Source organism: Balaenoptera acutorostrata, chromosome 5 (assembly GCF_949987535.1).
Source record: "Balaenoptera acutorostrata chromosome 5, mBalAcu1.1, whole genome shotgun sequence".
Taxonomy (NCBI): domain Eukaryota; kingdom Metazoa; phylum Chordata; class Mammalia; order Artiodactyla; family Balaenopteridae; genus Balaenoptera; species Balaenoptera acutorostrata.
Window position 1 is genome coordinate 128,086,932 of NC_080068.1, and position 18,926 is coordinate 128,105,857.

The window sequence follows — 18,926 nt, forward strand, 5'->3', positions numbered from 1 at the left end:
TACAGTTGTAATCAGTATGCAAATCAGGCACTACAGGATGTTATCAGCTTTGAAAATCAAAGAAATTAGATGCCTTTGAAATTTTTAGTAACTCTGATGCTGGACTTATTTTCTCACAAACATTGTTATCTACAGCAGTAAATTAACAGAAAATTACTATTATAAAAATCTTCTTTGAACTAATTTTTTTAACTGAGTCTCCTACTTTTCTTGACTGAAAGAAGTCTGGTATGAGAAACAAAAGATATTCATATAATTCATGTTCATTGCCTCTTCTTCCTACATTAAGTAACCCTCAAATCATGAGAAAGCTATTTTGTGTCTACTCTCTTCTTTTAGCTTATTAGTAGAGGAATACTTGAAGTACACACAGGTTTTTGAAGTTGGTCTCTAGGTAAATATTCAAAGGCAAGTGCTGGATTTTCTATTTGATTTCTGGCCAGATTTTATTACAAAATCTAAATGAACAACTTCTTGCTATTCTGCAAATATACATCATAGTTTCCTGTCTTTATGCATTCATTCACACCATTTTCTTTACTCATCATTCCCATTATCTTCTCTGCCTGTGCTGTCTATTTTCAAACCATCTCAAACCTTTTCTGCTCCAAGATACTTCTCTTGGTTCTCTCAACCAAAGGGAATTTTCCTCTTTTAATCGTCATGATGCTGCATCAATTTAGCACATTCTACTTTGAATTATAGCTGTTTCATGCTTGTCATAGCCTCATTGCTAATCTGTAGGCTACCTGAGGCCTGACTCTTTGGGTTTATCTGAGCAGCATATGTCTTTTGAACCACACATTCAAAAAGTATTTGTTGAACTGGTTTGAATTGTATGAATTCTAAATCAGATAACTTAAAACAATAATTACATGTCTTAAAAAAGAGATCCCACTTTCACTACGGGGTAGTGGAAAAAACACACTTTGGAGTAAGGCACATAAGATTGAAATTTTGCCTCTATAACTAACCACCTGTGTGATAAAAGACCAATTATTAAATTTCTCTAAGCTTCAGTTTCCTAATGTGTAAAATGTAAGTGGTAATACCTGCTTTTCAGGGGTCTTACCCCTGTTAGGTGCTAGTATGAGATAGTGTCAATCACCTGTCATTTGGCGTACAAAGTTCAGAAATTAGAACTATTATATACACCAATGTAAATGAAATCCATAATAGGTATAAGTCCAGTTCAGCTATTCTCTGTATGATTTAGAAAAGTGGAAATACTGAAAGTAAAGTCAATTATTTGATCCTTCAGCATGCATTACAGTATTTTTGTTTGAAAGCTATACAGTGATAAACATGGCATTAAGCACATTAAAATCAATACAAAGGGGAACTAGTTCATCAACTACTAGGTTAAAATAGTTAATGAACTAGTTCCCCTTTGTATTGATTTTAATGTGCTTAATGCCTTGAAATACAGGCATTTGTATTGTTCTTTAAGGCAAATGCATAGTCATTAAAGCAATACATCTACCTTTATTTTGTATGCTGAAGAGGATTAATGAAAGCCATAAAGCTGAAGAGAAACACAAATTCTGCAAAACAAAAAGTACTGCTAGGATTTTTTCTTTACTCAGTTATTTCTACGCTTTTGGAAGAGAAACACATTTGAATGTTACATTGCCTGCAGAGAGGAAAATGGCTATTATACAGAGAGAAAGTCAAGGTGAAGTACCCTAACAATTTTGGAGGAGAGCTAAAATTTTAAATCATTCCTGGTACTCACGATTGATTCTGCTGTTCTCAGGATCCAAACGGGGTGATTTGGTTAGGCAGCTGAAAAAGAGTGGAGGTTACCTCTGTGAGCTCAAGAAATATTTTATTTGTTTTTTAGTAATCTATTTCCTAGAGCCCCCAAATTTATCTGGTTGGTAGTAGGGACTTCAAATTTTTTTTTTTTTGGCCACACCACCTGGCATGCAGGGTCCTAGTTCCCCGACCAGGGAGTGAATCTGCAACCCCTGCAGTGAAGGGTGGAGTCTTAACTACTGGACCACCAGGGAAGTCCCTTATCTTATACTCATTTTTTTTTGTTTTTGGGAACTTAAGAAATATTTGTTGTGTGGATGAAAAATGTTGCCTACTGTAACTGCAAACAAACGATGCTGTGGCCATCCAGCCATCAGCCACTACCAGGCCCTGATGGTGAGCCCGGAATGAGCTCAGGATGGAGGCAAAAGGGCTGCCATCCAACAAGCCCTCAGCCACTGCAACCACCCCCAACGGTGCGCCCTGAGGGGACTCAGGATGGAGAAGAACTGGATCCTGGCCTTAGATACCCAAGGTGTGCCTCAAAGGAATGATTTCAGTGAGCCCAGACTCTTGCATCTTCCTATACTTAGAAAAGCAAGAGCTAACTTAAAAAACTTGAGACACCTGGTTTTCTTTTATTAACAGTAATCTTTTATGTTCTGGTTATCTGGCTTTTGTTGCAAAACTCCTGTATAACCTGGCTCCTCTCTTACCTTTTCGGAGCCGTCCCTCAGAGCTTTATGGGAGGCTGTCTTCTGGGCTTAAGTCCTCAGAAAATTCGCCAAATAAAACATAATCCTCAACTTTCAAGTTGTACATTCTTTTTCAGTCAACAGTTGAATGGCTTGTTGAACAAATATTTGAAATATAAACAATACTCATAAAATTAAAAGTTACTTTGATTAAAGTAACAGGTAGCTCTCTATATATTTAGTCTAGGTATTTTGCAAGGTATTAATAAAAATAAAAAAACAAAGAGTCGGTTTGGGGCTGGGACTGGGAGGCCGGAGGCCTGAGGCCTGAGGCCTGAGCGCTAGCCGGAGGGGGACCACCTGCCCACCGGGGGGCTCCCCCGCCCTCACGACGGCCTCTCTAGCGCAGCGGCCCAGCACGCAGGCTCCTCCCGGAGCCCGCCGGGAACTCGGCCCCGCCCACTCCCCTCGCGCCGGCCCAAGGAGGCCGCCTCGGCCGCGGTGCCCGCCCAGGAGGGGCCCGCCACCGCGCAGGGAACAAGCGAGGCGCAGCCTGCAGGGCCCCCCGCGCCCGCGGAGGTGGCCCCGCTGCCCGGCCCTGGACCCTCGGAGGGCCCCGAGGCGGCGGCGGCCGAGAACGTGGAGGTGGAGCTGGCGGGCTGCTGGGCGCCCGGTTCCCTGAGCACCGTGAGGCCCCTGAGGGTGGCTCGGCGTCCAGAACGCCTGGGGGGTGCTCTTCACGTCCGTGCTGAAGACCTTCGGGTCCAAGGAGGATGACAAGATGGTTCTCAAGACAGCGTGGTAAGTTCTCTCTCCATGGGGCTGATGCCCTTCTGCTGCCCATTAGCGTCTTCACAGACATGTTTGTTTGGTTGTCAGAAAACAGCCGTGGTGGGTGCTGTTGGATTCATGCCCCGTTCTTTTGTAAGCTCCACGGAGCCTCTGTACCTTACCCAGAGAATCACGTTTGCCTGTGGGTGCTCCTTTGCCTACCAGCCTTCATGGGTCATTTGGGGACACCATTTCAAGAAGCGCCTGGGACTGGTGAGTGGCATTGTCACCGCTGGCAACAGTATCTTCGCAATTTTGCTGCCTTTCCTTCTAAGGATTCTGACTGACAGCGGGGTGGGGGGGGCCTCTTTTACACATTAAAGGGTCCTCTGTATCTTCATGTTTGTTCTCTTTCTGGCTGGTAAGTAAGATCTACCCCTTGCCTCCCATGCCAAAGATAAAGATGGTGGAACCAAAGGAGGCAACAGATTCTCCCTCTTTTCCAGGAGAAAGTTCAGTCCTCCCCCAATTTTTTTCAATTTTGCCATCTTCAGTGTGACAGCCTATGCAGTGTGGACAGTTGGAATACCACTTTCACTTTTTGGATACTTTGTGCCTTAGGTTCACTTGAGTCTGCTGTTCTTTGATGGGGGTCACCTCAGGGGTGGAGTGCTGCCTATTATCAGCCACTCTGGGCCAAGACCAAAGTCTTCTTTGCCTTGCAAGTTTCCCCTCTGTTCCCTCAGAACTAGAACAGAGGCAGTGTTGGACCATTGCCCCCACTCGAGCATACTGCACAGCCACAGACAGGAATCTGGAGGAAATGGGCTAATGTGAATGAGAGGACATCACATAACCTTTTTTCCAGCTTCTACATCTCCTCCTTTGGTCTCTAGTACATTGTGAATATGAGAAAATTGAATTGCTTTTCACAACCTGTGACAAGTAGAACATATACATAGTTTTTTTTGTTTGTTTGTTTATTTTGGCTGTGCCAGGTCTTAGTTGCAGCACACGGGATCTTCGTTGGGGGATGCTTAGTTGCAGCATGCGGACTCTTAGTTGTGGTAGGTGAGCTTCTTAGTTGCAGCATGCATGTTGGATCTAGTTCCCTGACCAGGGATCAAACTCGGGCCCCCTGCGTTGGGAGCCTGGAGTCTTACGCACTGGACCACCAGGGAAGCCCCCAGAACATATACATAGTTTTATGTTCAATTTTGTTTCCTACAATAAACATTAAGCATAGCAGAAGAAAACATGACAAATGTATAAATTTATAGCAAGAGTTATCTTGTATTTGATTAACAGCATAAGTACTATTATAGGAAAAAGGAAAAAAGCAAATTGTTTGAATTTTAGAGTTACATATAAACTCTCCGAGGCTCTGATGGATCATTAGTGTCCTGAGAAAACCATTAAGAGTTAGTGTATTGGAAATATGTTCCTTCTCTCCTGTTTTTTTTTTTTTTTTCCTTTCCAGCTACATCTGTAATGTTTTTCTTTCTTACATTTTTTTTAATTGAAGTATAGTTGATTTACAATATTGTATTAGTTTCTGGTGTACAACATAGTGATTCAATATTTTTATAACTTATATTCCATTTAAAGTTATTGTAGAATATTGGCTATATTCCCTGTGCTATGCAGTTTATCATTGTCACCTATTTATTTAATACATAACAGTTTGTGCCTCTTGATGACCTTCCACCTGTCTTGCCCCTCTGCCTCCTCTCTCCCCACTGGTGACCACTGGTTAGTTCTCTATATCTGTCTTTCTCCCTTGTTAATGTGTAAATTTCACCAGGTTTTTTGGTTTTCTTTTGTTTTTAAATGTCTCAGTTTTTATTTGTTAAAATATAATATACTTTTGAATGATCTCAAAATTCAACTGTAGGGGGACATTCAAGATGGCGGAGGAGTAAGAGGTGGAGATCACCTTCCTCCCCACAAATACATCAAAAATGCATCTACATGTGGAACAACTCCTACAGAACACCTACTAAACACTAACAAACAGAAGACCTCAGACTTCCCAAAAGGCAAGAAAATCCCCATGTACCTGGGTAGGGAAAAGAAAAAAGGAAAAACAGAGACAAAAGAATAGGGATGGGACCTGCACCTCTGGGAGGGAGCTGTGAAGGAGGAAAAGTTTCCACACACTAGGAAGCCCCTTCACTGGTGGAGATGGAGGGTGGGTGGGGAAGCTTCGGAGCCGCGGAGGAGAGTGCAGCAACAGGGGTGCAGAGGGCAAAGCGGAGAGATTCCCGCACAGAGGATCGGTGCCCACCAGCACTCACCAGCCCGAGAGGCTTGTCTGCTCACCCGCCGGGATGGGCGGGGGCTGGGAGCCAAGGCTCGGGCTTCGGAGGTTGGATCCCCGGGAGAGGACTGGGGTTGGCTGTGTGAACCCAGCCTGAAGGGGGCTAGTGCGCCACAGTTAGCCGGGAAGGAGTCCAGGGAAAAGTCTGGAACTGTCTAAGAGGCAAGGAACCATTGTTTCGGGTGCGTGAGGAGAGGGGATTCAGAGCACTGCCTAAACGAGCTCCAGAGACGGGCATGAGCCGTGGCTATCAGTGTGGACCCCAGAGATGGGCATGGGACGCTAAGGCTGCTGCCACCGCCACCAAGAAGCCTGTGTGTGAGCACAGGTCACTATCCACACCTCCCCTCCCGGGAGCCTGTGTAGCCCGCCACTGCCAGGGTCCCGTGATCCAGGGACAACTTACCCGGGAGAACGCACGGTGCGCCTGCGGCTGGTGCAACGTCACACCGGCCTCTGCTGCCGCAGGCTTGCCCCGCATCCGTACCCCTCCCTCCCCCCAGCCTGAGTGAGCCAGAGCCCCCGAAGCAGCTGCTCCTTTAACCCCGTCGTGTCTGGGCAGGAACTGATGCCCTCAGGCGACCTACAGGCAGAGGTGGGGGCAAATCCAAAGCTGAACCCCAGGAGCTGTGCGAACAAAGAAGAGAAAGGGAAATCTCTCCCAGCAGTCTCAGCAGCAGTGGATTAAATCTCCACAGTCAACTTGATGTACCCTGCATCTGTGGAATACCTCAATAGACAATAGACAATGAATCATGCCAAAATTGAGGTGGTGGACTTTAGGAGCAAGTATAGACTTGGGGTTTGCTTTCTGCACCTAATTTGTTCCTGGCTTTATGTTTATCTTAGTTTAGTATTTAGACCTTATTATCATTGGTAGATTTGTTTACTGATTTGGTTGCTCTCTTCCTTTTATATGTATATATATATATATATATCTTTTTTTTTTCCTTTTTCTCTTTGTGTGAGTGTGTATGTGTATGCTTTTTTGTGTGATTTTGTGTGTATAGGTTGGCTTTTACCATTTGTCTGAGGGTTATGTCTGTCAGGTTTTTCTTTGTTTTTTTTTTTTTAGTATAGTTTTTAAAGCTTGTTATCATTGGTGGATTTGTTTATTGGTTTTGTTGCTCTCTTCTTTTTTCTATTACTTTTTAATTTTTTTATTTTAATAACTATTTTATTTATTTTCACATTCTTTCTTTTTTTTTTTCCTCTTCCTTTTCTTCTGAGCCGTGTGGCTGACAGGTTCTTGGTGCTCTGGCCGGTGTCAGGCCTGAGCCTCTGAGGTGGGAGACCCGACTTCAGGTCATTGGTCCACCAGAAATCTCTCGGCCACTCGTAATATCAATTGGCGAGAGCTCTCCCAGAGATCTCCATCTCAACACTAAGACCCAGCTCCACTCAACAACCAGCAAGCTACAGTGCTGGACACCCCAAGCCAAACAACTAGCAAGACAGGAACACAACCCCACCCATTAGCAGAGAGGCTGCCTAAAATCATAATAGGTTCACAGACACCCCAAATCACACCACCGGACACGGTCCTGCCCACCAGAAAGACAAGATCCAGCCACATCCACCAGAACACAGGCACAAGTCCCCTCCACCAGGAAGCCTACACAACCCACTGAAACAAACTTACCCACTGGAAGCAGACACCAAAAACAATGGGAACTACGAACCTGCAGCTTGCGAAAAGGAGACCCCAAACACAGTAAGTTAAGCAAAATGAGAAGACAGAGAAACACACAGCAGATGAAGGAGCAAGGTAAAAACCCACCAGACTAAGCAAATGAAGAGGAAATAGGCAGTCTACCTGAAAAATAATTCAGAGTAATGATAGTACAGATGATCCAAAATCTTGGAAATAGAATGAAGAAAATACAAGAAAGGTTTAACAAGGACCTGGAAGAACTAAAGAGCAAACAAACAATGATGAACAACACAATAAATGAAATTAAAAATTCTCTAGAAGGAATCAATAGCAGAATAACTGAGGCAGAACGGATAAGCGACCTGGAAGATAAAATAGTGAAAATAACTACCATAGTGCAGAATAAAGAAAAAAGAATGAAAAGAATTGAGGACAGTGTCAGAAACCTCTGGGACAACATTAAATGCACCAACATTCTAATCACATTGGTCGGAGAAGAAGAGAAAAAGAAAGGGACTGAGAAAATATTTGAAGAGATTATAGTTGAAAACTTCCCTAATATGGGAAAGGAAATGGTCAGTCAAGCCCAGGAAGTGCAGAGAGTCCCATACAGGAAAAATCCAAAGAGAAACACACCAAGACACATATTAATCAAACTATCAAAAAGTAAATACAAAGAAAAATATTAAAAGCAGCCAGGGAAAAGCAACAAATAACATGCAAAGGAAGTCCATGCACATATGGTCACCTCATCTTTGGTAAAGGAGGCAAGAATATACAATGGAGAAAAGACAGCCTCTTCAATAAGTGGTGCTGGGAAAACTGGACAGCTACATGTAAAAGAATGAAATTTGAACACTCCCTAACACCATACACAAAAATAAACTCAAAATGGATTAAAAACCTAAATGTAAGGCCAGACACTATGGAAGTCTAGAGGAAAACATAGGCAGAACACTCTATGACATAAATCACAGCAAGATCCTTTCTAACCCACCTCCTATAGAAATGGAAATAAAAACAAAAATAAATGGGACCTAATGAAACTTAAAAGCTTTTGCACAGCAAAGGAAACCATAAACAAGATGAAAGACCACCCTCAGAATGGGAGAAAATATTTGCAAATGAAGCAACTGACAAAGGATTAACCTCCAAAATTTACAAGCAGCTCATGCAGCTCAGTATCAAAAAAAAAAAAAAAAAAAAAATTTAACCCAAAAATGGGCAGAAGCCCTAAATAGACATTTTTCCAAAGAAGATATTCAGATTGCCAACAGACACATGAAAGAATGCACAACATCCCTAGTCATTAGAGAAATGCACATCAAAACTACAATGAGGTATCACCTCACACCGGGCAGAAGGGCCATCATCAAAAAGTTTACAAACATTAAATGCTGTAGAGGGTGTTGAGTAAAGGGAACCCTCTTGCACTGTTGGTGGGAATGTAAATTGATACAGCCACTATGGAGAACAGTATGTAGGTTCCTTAAAAAACTAAAAATAGAACTACCATACGACCCAGCAGTCCCACTATTGGCCATATACCCTGAGAAAAACATAATTCAAAAGGAGTCATGTACCAGAATGTTCATTGCAGCACTATTTACAATAGCCAGGACATGGAAGCAACCTAAGTGTCCATTGACAGGTGAATGCATAAAGAAGATGTGGCACATTTATACAGTGGAATATTACTCAGCCATAAAAAGAAACAAAATTGAGTTATTTGTAGTGATGTGGATGGACCTAGAGACTGTTATATGGAGTGAAGTAAGTCAGAAAGAGAAAAACAAATACTGTATGCTAACGCTTATATATAGAATCTAAAAAAAAGAAAAGAAAAATGGTTGTGAAGAACCTAGGGGCAGGACAGGAATAAAGACGCAGACGTAGAGAATGGACTTGAGGACACAGGGAGGGGGAAGGGGAAGCTGGGACGAAGTGAGATAGTGGCATGGACATATATGCACTACCAAATGTAAAATCGGTAGCTAGTGGGAAGCAGCTGCATAGCACAGGGAGATCAGCTTGGTGCTTTGTGTACACCTAGAGGGGTGGGATAGGGAAGGTGGGAGGGAGACGCAAGAGGGAGGGGATATGGGGTTATATGTATACGTATAGCTGATTCACTTTGTTATACAGCAGAAACTAACAAACCATTATAAAGGAATTATACTCCAATAAAGATGTTAAAAATAAAAAATTCAACTGTAATATGGATATTTGCTTATTCCTCAAATCCTTGGATTAATATCAAATTAAAGTTTGTACAAGTTTGAGGAGCCTAAATTTAGCTTATAAGGGTCTTATGATTTTTATATCAAGTAAATTGTTATGATAGATGGGAAAAAACAAAATAAATATTAAACTGCTTATAAATGATACAATTAATTAAAAAATCTATTTCTGTTTTGGGCTGTGCAGCTATTTGTTATTTGCTTTTAATTTGGTTGTATTGATAAGGACTGACTCATCGAAAGTAGCTATTAATTATACAGCAGACCACTCCTAAGAAACGTAGCCTATCCTGCACCATAGTTTGGTTCAGAGCTGTGTGTGACCTGATTTTAATCTGCATTATCATTTGTGAGTGACCATGGTAACAATTGTATTATGTACTTATACAACTGTCTTATTTCTGAGTGTCTCCGTATTTAGTCTTCAACAGTTTATGCTCAAATATTTAAAAATTCTTTTTCTTTCCTCAAGGAATTAACAAAACAAAACAATTTTCTGAGATGGCCTTTAGGATTTGAAAAACATATTCTTGTTGCTTTTGTTTTTCAGGATGGATTTTTCTGTCAGCACAAATAATCACCAGTGTTTTGTTTTTAATGTTATAATTTAATAATTTGTCTAAAGTTATTTAGCAGTGAACAGCTACAATCTATTGCCTCTGATATGTTCTAGATTTTTCATCTTTGGTCCTCTTCTCTTTGATGTTCACTGAGCATTGTGGAGTTATTTGATATCAGTTAAGAGTTGTACAAATAAAATATTAATAGACTATATATATGTGTGTATATGTATATGCTGAAAAACATGACAGCCACTTTAAATTGGCTTGGGTTATTATGCGAGTCATATTAGACTAGTCCACAGTTTGGATAGAAATACTTAAATTGTGATAGCATTCTTTCTGAAACTAGGTATATTTCCCAAGGTAACCTATAATAGTAAAATCTCTATAAGGTGCCTGATATCCAAATTTCCAAATGATAAAAGGTGGCTTTATTCAAAGGGGATTGCTGATAGTTAATTCTGCAGTTGTCCCTTTCTTTGATTTGTACCTCATTATTCATGTAAATTACTATCTTCTTAATTTGCTCTTTATTCTCATCTACATTTAAATTGGACACAGGAGAAATTAGGACAGCAACATCTGGCTCTAAGGAAATAGAAATAGTTATATAACTAAATGTCATCATCAATCAGACTGCATTTTGTTCTATTACACATACTATTTGAAACAGTCACACCAGATATACCAAACAGAAGGAACAGCACCAAAAAACAAATTAGTCCACTCTACAAATAATTAGAAACATAAATCCAACAGTCCTATCGTATTCACTTCAGTTATATTCTGGCTGACTGAGAATTTAGAATACAAATTTATAATTGTATGAAACATCTCAAATATTTTTTTCCTTTTCCTTTTATAAAATATAGGAATAATACAGATACATGACAAAAACATGGCTCAAATGATAAGAAAGTCTCAAAATGAAAATCTCTTCCTCTAGCCTAAGAGGATAGTTGTTCTTCCTAGAAAATAACACTGTCAATTTCCAGTGTTTTTTGAAGTTACTTTTTTTAAAAATTGAAGTGTAGCGTATTAGTTTTGGGTGAACAACATAGTGATTCAATTTTTTTTGGATTGATTCAATATTTTTATAGATTATACTCCATTTAAAGTTATTTTAAAATAATGGCTATCCCTGTGCTGTACAATATATCTTCAGAGCTTATTTATTTTTACATAATAGTTTGTACCTCTTAATCCCCTACCCTTATCTTACCCCTTCCCCCTCCCTCTCCCCACTAGTAACCATTAGTTTTTTCTTTTTTCTATATTTGTAAGTCTGTGTTTTGTTATATTTATTCATTTATTTTTCAGATTCTATATAAAAGTTATAACATACAGTATTTGTCTTGCTCTGTATGACTTATTTCACTAAGTATAATACTTTCTAGGTCCATCCATGTTGTTGCAAATGGCAGAATTTCATTCCTTTTTATGGCTGAATAAAATTCAATTATATATATTGTATATTATATATATCACTTCAATTATATATATAATTGTATATATATAACCCCACTTCTTCTTTATCCAATCATCTGTTGATAGACACTTAGGTTGCTTCCATATCTTGGCTATTGTAAATAATGCTGCTGTGAACATTGGGGTGCATGTATCTTTTTAAGTTAGTGTTTTCACTTTCTTCGGATACATACCTAGGAGTGGAATTGCTAAATTATATGGTAGTTCTATTTTTGGTATTTTGAGGAACCTCCATAGTGTTTTTCATAGTGGCTGCACCAATTTACATTCCCACCAACAGTATACTAGGGTTCCCTTTTCTCTACATCCTTGCCAATATTTATTTGTAGACTTTTTGAGGATAGCCATTCCAACAGGTGTGAAGTGATATCTCATTGTGGTTTTGATTTGCATTTCTCTGATGGTTAGAGATACTGAGTATCTTTTCACATGCTGTTGGGTATCTGTATATCTTCACTGGAAAAATTTCTTTGGTCTTCTGCCCATTTTGTAATCTGGGTGTTTGTTTTTTCGATATTGAATTGTATGAGCTGTTTATGTATTTTGGATATTAAGCCCTTATTAGTCATATCCTTAGTTGTTATTTAAGGGATTTTCTCTTGTTTTTTTGATTGAAACAAGTTCTCTGTCTTCTCATTTTGCTTAACTTTCTCTATCTCTATGAATTTAGTTGAAACAGTTACCTGTCCCAGTCTTGAATGGGTGTCCTTGTGTGGGTGTGTCACTATACAGTCTGTGTATGCCCAGTGACTTTGGTGGGAGACCTGGATCTGAGGTGAGCATGAGTCATGTCTTCCCCCAGGGTGTGCTGGTAGCTATTACCTTGGTAGGAGTTAGGACTGGAGATGGAGGGGCTGGACCAGAGCTAGGTATGAGCCAGGGCTTCTCCTCTGCTCAGTGGCCAACACCACCCTACTGGGGACAGAAGTTGCTGGGGCAGAAGCCCTGAGGTTCAGGTCTGAGCTGGCCCCGTTCCCTCTGAGTGTTTGCTTTCGGCACCTTCACCCCATAGGGGAGCAGTGCTGGTGTAAGAGAGTCTGGAGTGGGCACTTGGCATGGGTCAGGGCACAGGCTCTGGCAGTCCCTTACTCTTGTGTGGAGCTGCCTTGCTGACCATGTGAGACAAAGCAGGTGCTCCGCTCGGGTGGGGCTCCACACTGTTTCGGTTGCAGAAAATCTGCCAGTGTCACTTGCAGTTTTAATCTGCTTCTTCTGCCATGTTTCGGGAGTAAGCAGTGTGTGTACACTTTTCATGAGTGGAGGCTAGGTTTCTTACAGCTCTCCTGTCAGTCCCACTGGTTTTCAAGACAGCTAAGGGGACTCATCTTCCTGGTTTCAGACGCCAGGCCTGGGGCACCCAATATGTGGCTCAAGCCACTCACTACCCAGGGAATATCTCCACCTGTGTAATCTCCCTCCTCTTCTTTGTCTCCTGCCAGGGACACAGATCCAGACCTGATTGCTTCACTTCCCTTCTTACCCAATTCTGTGTAGATCTTTCTTACAGCCTTGGTTGTACAAGTGTTTTTCTGCCAGTCTCCAGTTAGTTTTCAGTGAGATCTTGAAGTTACTTTTAAAACTGATGTGGTATACATATCTTATAATTACCAAAGTATCAATTTTTGAAACACCTTTTTTTTTCTCCACTGTAAAGGATTTCATTCTTACTACGTCTGCCTCCCTGGTTTACTCCTAAAGAATTTCACCCTTTCTTTGCTTGTAATATTTATTTTCAAGGTGTGCTTGGAAAACTCAACTCTATTATTTGCCTCTTTAATGCAATCTAGAAGCTAAGTTTGTAAAATTTTTCACCAATGTCTATTGGAAGTACACTTGATAGAATAGTAAAGTCATAAACATATGTCACATATGAACTGGCTTTTTCATTTACATATTTTTTTCCACTAGAGGGTATAGAATTTGTAAAACAAAATAAAACAAAAGCTGGGCAACCTAGGGGATTACACAGATATCAGTTTCTTCATGCTATAAAATGAGGATTATACACGAAGTGATTGCTAAAATAATTTTCATATTCAATGAATGAAAATAAGTCCATATGATAGATCTTGGTTTTCTAGCACTATTTCTAGGAATACATACGCTAACCAGAAGATTCTCTAAGTCTGATTGAATTGAAATATATATTTCTTCAATAAAATTAGATAATTTTGGTAATTACAGATCAATGCCACATTATCTAAACAACTTATATTTTTCCATTTTCTTTGCTTACGAAATTAACTTCTATTCACAATTTAGCTTCCCACAAAGGACTTTCCACAGGAAATTGATGCACACTCACATCTGACAGACAATATTTTTTCCATACATAAAAACATAGTCAACAAATAATTTTTTAGGATCTACGTTACCCAGGCACTATACTAGGTGATGGAGGTGCAAAAAATATAATACAAACATAAATATTGAATACAATAAAATACCAAAAAAAAAAAATACAAAACTAATGTATGCCAAGGAATTGTAATACAACATAGCAGATACAATTATTGAAATATCCACAGAGTTATCTGGGAATGAAGAAAGTGGATCTTGATTCAGACAATGGGAACAGAGTGAGAAAGACACATAAAAGGAAATAATACTTTGCATAGGCTTAATTATACGCTATTCAGTGTCATTGGAATGTAAGGTTTGGTTTTGGGGATTAACATTGAGGCTAAGAGCAGGAGTTAGAATTTTAGTGCTTACCAAAGAAATACAAACTAGGCATAAATGACTTTCTTACAACTTCTAATTTATAAGAAATTTGGGAGGCTATATTGAGTTGTCAAAAGAGACATAAAATATTGCTTTTTAAATAAAAATGTATGGTATTTCATAATACACGTTTGCTATAATTAAAAAAATAATAATAAGATTTCAAAGAAATTTGACATTTATAAAACACACTGTTGGATAACTTAAAAGACCTCCCAGAGAGTATATTATTTCCATCAATGATGAAGTAACTAGTATAGGACTAGATTCCCCATGATAACCAACTATAAATCTGGACAAAATATACTAAATAATTATTTTCATACATTAAACATTAGATAGTGAAGGACTGTGATTCGAAGTAGAAGGGAAATAAGAAATTTGGTTCATGTTTATCCTGACTTTCAACTAACACTGTCTGGACTGTGGCACAGTGAAAGGAAGACTAAATCATAGAAGTCTCACTGAGTTGAGAAAACTGAGTTCAAGGCTACTGGGGTGACAGAAATTTGCAGGGCAGGAAAATAGGGACCTATACAGAAAATGAAAGTCCTAAAAGTCTTTCCTTGAATTATTGGCAAATACTAAGCTACAGATGCTGTGGGAAAGAGTCCATAAAGTTAGGGAAAGAAAGGTTATCAGGAGCTGTGAGCTGAGAAATAAAAAACTATATATATATATTTATGTTTATATACTTATATGTATATTTATATATATTTATATATTAATATATACTATATGTATTATGAACAGACACAACTGAAAAATGTTCATATTCTAAAAAGCAAGAATGAAGAGTCCTCACTGAATAGCTGGACATTGAATAGAATTCAGAAGTTGTGACATTGGAATAGAACTACTCTTAACTCTTGAATAAAGGCTCCTTTATTTTTACCCTAATTACACTTAAAAGCAACCATTGAATGGATCAAGCTAATGTGCAAATAAATTAATTGACTGCCATGAAAAACCTCAAAACTCTCAAAAGGGAGAAAACAAAATTTATACACACACTAACATAGCACTCATCATGTCCAAAATCCAATAAAATACTCCTAGATATGTGAAGAAGTAGAAAAATGTGTCCCATAATAAGAAAAGTAAGTCCATTAAAATAGACACAGAACTGTCAGAGGTAATGGAATTATAAGGCAATAATTTTAAAAGATGTATTCAAATGTGTTCAACTATTTAAGAAAAAAACATAAAGATAATGAAAGAACAACTGTAAAATCTCCTTAGAAGAATAAACACTGTAAAAATAAATCAAATGCACATTTAAAACAGCAAAATTAGATACCCAAAGTGAAATTTTCAAAGATGGGCTCATAAGCAAAAGAACCTAATAAATAAAATATTTGAACATGAATAAAGGGAAAAACTGAATGCTTCAAACTGCTTCAAACTGAAATACAGAGTTAAAAAAAAGGAAGAGAACAGTTTCAGGGCACTCTGGGAAAACATCAAGTAGTCTCATATGCATGTAATTGACGTACAGTAAGAAGAGAGAAAATTTCAAGCAAAAAAAAAAAAAGTAATGGCCAGATGTTTCAAATTTTAATATAAATATAAATCAACAGTTTTAAGAAGCTCTATCAACATTAAGCAGAATATACATAACAAGATGAACATTAAGGTACATTATTAAAAAATTGCCCAAACCAGTAATAAAGAGGAAAACTTTAAAAGAACTAAGGGGAAAAAAAGACATATTACATTTAGAGGAACAACATAAAGGATATCTTTTTAATAAAAAGTTTATATTTAAAAATCTTTAACCTATAATTACATATCCAGCAAAAATACGCTAGGGAAATGCAGAGGAAATAAAGACATTTCTAACCAAAGAAAAGCTATGAGAATTTTGTGCCAGCAAAACCTGCGCTGTGTCCAGTATTTATGATAATATTTACAAGAGACAAACTGATTGTAAAGACACATATGGACTCAAAGGAGAATGAAAAATGATATACCAAACAAACACCAATCATGAAAAATGGAGAGGCTGTATTAATAATAAAATTAATTCTAGAACAAGAAAGATTACCAGAAATAAAACAGACATTTCACACTGATAAAAGTTCAGTTAATCATGAAGGGATAACAATTCCAAAAATACGTGTATATAGCTTCAAATATTGTCAAAATATGAGGACTGAAGTGATAAAGAAGCAAACTGAGATTATAGTTGGAAATGTCAACAATCCCTCCTCAGTCATTTATGGAGTAAGTATATAGCAAATCAGTAAGGGTGTAAAAGACTTGAGAAACACTATTAACCAAGTAGAATTAACTGACGTTTATAGAAAATTACACCCAATCACACAATAGACTACATTTTTTTTCAACTACACATAGACGGCTGACTAGAATAGGCCATGTGCCAGACCATAAAATAATTCTCAATAAATACACAAGTTTTAAGAATGCATTTTCAAAACAGTGGAATTATATTGGAAATCAGTAACAAAAAATCTATAAAACTGTCAACTATTTGGAAATTAAGCAGCATATTTTTAAATAATCTATCAATTAAAGAAGAAATCATATAAGGGAAATTAGAAAATACTTTAAAATAAATGATAACATATCAAAATGTGTGAGATGTAGCTAAAGTAGGGCTTAGAAGCTAACTTATAAATGCTTATAGAAAAGAATAAATTTTTAAATCTGGTGATCTAAATGTCTACCCTGAGAAGCTAGAAAAAGAACAGCAAATTAAATTCAAAGTAAGCAAAGAAAAGAAGTGGTAAACAGAATTAAGTCAATTAAACAGAAAATGGAGAAAACAGAAATAATTAATGAAAACAAAACTTGATTCTTTAAAAAAATTAGTAAGATTGGTAAATCACTAACTAGACTAATCCAGAAAAATATGGAAGACACAAGTGAATAATTTAAGAATTAAATTTAAAAATCACTACAGATTCTTCAGAAGGATAATAAAAGAATATTATGATAAAATTATTAATTCACCTAGAAGATTTGGACAAATTCTTTGAAAAGAAATTACTAGAATTTTCATAGGGTAAATTTAAAAAATAATAATCTTATATATTAAAGTAATTGCATTTTAATTACAAGCTTTCCAACTAAGAAAACTCCAGGCCAGAAAGCTTATCAAAATTCTATGCCAAAAAATTACAAGAAAAAAAATTTTACAAAAGCTCTTTCATAAAGGAGCAATAAACACTTCTCATCTTACTTTATATGGCCAGTAATTCCAAAGACATTACCAAAAAAAGAAAAAAAAAATACACACTAATATCATTCACTGATATTGGCCTGGGGTTAGCAAACATTTTCTTTAAAAGCTCAGGGAGTAAATGTTTTATACTTTGAGGGTCATATTATTTCTGTTGAAACAGCTCAACTCTCCCATAGTAGTGTAAAAAGTCATAGAGTATATGTAAATGAATTGACATGGCTAAGTTCCAATAATATTTTATTTATCAGACTAACCTCTGACTTAGGTGCTATAAGCTATAAGTCCTAAACAAATATTAGCAAAACTCAGAGCCACACTTTTCAAATTCAAAATCAAACAATATAATTCATCATATTCATTAAAGGAGAAACAAAAACATTCTATCAATAAATTTATAAAGTGTCAGAGAAATCTAACACACTCATAATAAAAATGACCAGCACTCTAGCAACAGAATAAAAGAAATTCTCAATTTGATAAAGTGCATCTACAAAAAACAAAACAAAATAAAACTATAGCTAGCATCACAATATATGTTAAAAAACTGAAAACTTTGCCTTTAAGATTGAAAAAAAGAAATATATGTCTGTTTATCATTTCCATTCAAACTGGAGGTCCTATCCTGTAATAATAAGTCAAGAGAAAGAAAAAAAAAAGTAATACCAATTCAATAGGAAGAAACAGTTACCTATATTCACAGAGGACATAATCTTGTATGTAGAACATCCTAAGGAACAAAAAAGAAAACAATGCAACAAGAAAAAAAACCTACCAGTGCTAATAAAAGAATTTAACAAAGTGATAGAATAGCGGGTTAATTTGTGTGTGTGTATGTGTGTGTGGTGAGACTGAATTGGAAGTGCAGTTGCAATATCAGGCACAGCATTATATTTTTAATATGATATAGTTACATATAAATTTAATAATGTTTAGGAATTATACAAAGAAAAATACAAATTATAAATTAATAGCAAAGAGGTACCTGGAAAATGCCCATACATTTGCCACCTAAGCATCCTATTTGCACATAACCAATAGAACAGAAGAAAAATTTGAAATTAAAAAGAGAAGTTCTGAATGATATTAAAGATACATCATATTATAAATTGTAGCATGTAGCTAAACAAAACTACATTCAGGGAAGCCTAAAGAAACTTAAACTAACAGGGATTTATACCCGGTAATAGAATGGAGCACTCAATATTGTTTTGCTGCCAATTCATCCAAGTTGATCTATAGATTTGATGCAATACTAATAAATATTTCAGCATGTTGTTTGTAGAAATTGACCAGCTGATTACAAAATGTATGTAGAACCTCAAAGTACTTAGAATAGACAAAAGTTGAAAAAGAAAAACAATGCTGGAGGAGATACATTATCTGAAATAAAAATTTGCACACATCTACATTTACCAAGCTAGTTAGTATGGTATTAACATAAAGATAGACAACTAGATTAGTGGAACAGAATGGAGTCCAGAAGTTGGTTCACATTTACATGGTCA

The 18,926-nt window shown here is 37.4% G+C and overlaps 1 pseudogene; it reads left to right on the forward strand.

The window, feature by feature from the left end:
• The first annotated feature begins 2,111 nt into the window (after window positions 1-2,111).
• LOC103014618 (monocarboxylate transporter 10-like) lies at window positions 2,112-4,061 on the forward strand (annotated as a pseudogene).
• The last annotated feature ends 14,865 nt before the right edge of the window (window positions 4,062-18,926 follow it).